We start from the raw sequence: 2,673 nt of genomic DNA on the forward strand, positions 1-2,673 counted from the left end.
TACCTACATTGATAGAAACATAGGACAGGCTCTTACTTACAAATACTCACAAAATATTACCTACATTGATAGAAACATAAGACAGGCTCTTACTTACAAATACTCACAAAATATTACCTACATTGATAGAAACATAAGACAGGCTCTTACTTACAAATACTCACAAAATATTACCTACATTGATAGAAACATAAGACAGGCTCTTACTTACAAATACTCACAAAATATTACCTACATTGATAGAAACATAAGACAGGCTCTTACTTACAAATACTCACAAAATATTACCTACATTGACAGAAACATAGGACAGGCTCTTACTTACAAATACTCACAAAATATTACCTACATTGACAGAAACATAGGACAGGCTCTTACTTACAAATACTCACAAAATATTACCTACATTGATAGAAACATAGGACAGGCTTTTACTTACAAATACTCACAAAATATTACCTACATTGATAGAAACATAGGACAGGCTCTTACTTACAAATACTCACAAAATATTACCTACATTGATAGAAACATAGGACAGGCTCTTACTTACAAATACTCACAAAATATTACCTACATTGATAGAAACATAGGACAGGCTTTTACTTACAAATACTCACAAAATATTACCTACATTGACAGAAACATAAGACAGGCTCTTACTTACAAATACTCACAAAATATTACCTACATTGATAGAAACATAAGACAGGCTCTTACTTACAAATACTCACAAAATATTACCTACATTGATAGAAACATAAGACAGACTCTTACTTACAAATACTCACAAAATATTACCTACATTGATAGAAACATAGGACAGGCTCTTACTTACAAATACTCACAAAATATTACCTACATTGATAGAAACATAGGACAGGCTTTTACTTACAAATACTCACAAAATATTACCTACATTGATAGAAACATAGGACAGACTCTTACTTACAAATACTCACAAAATATTACCTACATTGATAGAAACATAAGACAGGCTCTTACTTACAAATACTCACAAAATATTACCTACATTGATAGAAACATAAGACAGGCTCTTACTTACAAATACTCACAAAATATTACCTACATTGATAGAAACATAAGACAGGCTCTTACTTACAAATACTCACAAAATATTACCTACATTGATAGAAACATAAGACAGGCTCTTACTTACAAATACTCACAAAATATTACCTACATTGATAGAAACATAGGACAGGCTCTTACTTACAAATACTCACAAAATATTACCTACATTGATAGAAACATAGGACAGGCTCTTACTTACAAATACTCACAAAATATTACCTACATTGATAGAAACATATGACAGGCTCTTACTTACAAATACTCACAAAATATTACCTACATTGATAGAAACATAAGACAGGCTTTTACTTACAAATACTCACAAAATATTACCTACATTGATAGAAACATAGGACAGGCTCTTACTTACAAATACTCAAAAAATATTTTCTTTATTATATTTATTATAACTATTAAGTTTCACTTTCCTTCAGTAACACCTGATAGAACTCTGCAGAATGGTTGTTTCAATTCAGCATCTCTTTCCCTGGTGTCCACACATGCTAATGTTGTTGAATATTAACAATTATTAGTTTAAGTGATATCAAATAAAGTGAATGTGCTTAGTCTATCTTTATTTGAATACCAAGTTTAAGTTTTAAAATTTAATGTAAAACTGGAGATACAATCTATAAACATCTATTGATAAATACCTGTTCTGTGATAAATACAATACAATAAAACCTGCTGTCCTAACGTTTATTAAACCCTGATCTAGCATCTTAATAATAGGATTAAAACAGGAATTAATCCTACACCAACTATCTTTACAATCAATATCTCTTTCAAACTGTACAGTAATTCAGCGCTGTGGGTTAGAATTCTGGTATGTGAAGGAAAACTTTTCATCCCTGTATTAGTGTTTATCAGAGTTGATCAAAGTCAAATTTCTGCCCAAATTAATCATTCTTTATCTATTGTCTACCTGAAGTGATATTATTATATTGAAGTCTACCTATTAATTTGGCGCTATAGGTTTGAATCCTGTTGTAGCAAGAAAGAATTTGATGTGCTGTGATTCTCAAGTCGACTTTCTTACTCTATTGTTCAATATTTATTTATCTTTATAGTCACTGGAGTAATATTGTTTAGATTGACGTGATCTTGCATCTTAATCAGAGGATTATAGTCAAGGGGAGTTAATCCTTCACTTTATTAACAATACAAATACTCGTGTAAGGTCAACTTGTTATTTTGTTATTATTTAAATTGGATGAAAACTGATCAGAGACGTGAAACAAGTTTATAAAAAACACAAAAATACTTTGAATTTTAAAATTTATATAAAAATTGGTTCATCTATACATTACCACATCACAAATCCAACCTGACCTCATTCAAAAACAGTAACAGAATATTGCTCTACACTATGAAAAAATAAATAAAAAGAATATTGAATATTGTAAAAAAAAAAGGGTTACATCTGACAGGTATTTAACATAAAAACCAACTCACAAAATACCTCTGATCTGATCTGAAAGTGTAATGTGAACTATCAACTGTTTCATAGTTCAATTATTGATCAGAATATCAAACACACCCAAAGTTTCATGAACATTAATTGTACATTGATAATTA

The 2,673-nt window shown here is 29.8% G+C and overlaps 1 protein-coding gene across 1 annotated transcript in view; it reads left to right on the top strand.

The window, feature by feature from the left end:
* LOTGIDRAFT_174335 (hypothetical protein) overlaps positions 1 to 2,673 on the top strand; it is a gene marked incomplete at both ends in the record, with an annotated part of 32,529 nt that overhangs the window by 10,681 nt on the left and 19,175 nt on the right. The window lies entirely within an intron of this gene.

Source organism: Lottia gigantea (genome assembly GCF_000327385.1).
Source record: "Lottia gigantea unplaced genomic scaffold LOTGIsca_192, whole genome shotgun sequence".
NCBI classification, from domain to species: domain Eukaryota; kingdom Metazoa; phylum Mollusca; class Gastropoda; family Lottiidae; genus Lottia; species Lottia gigantea.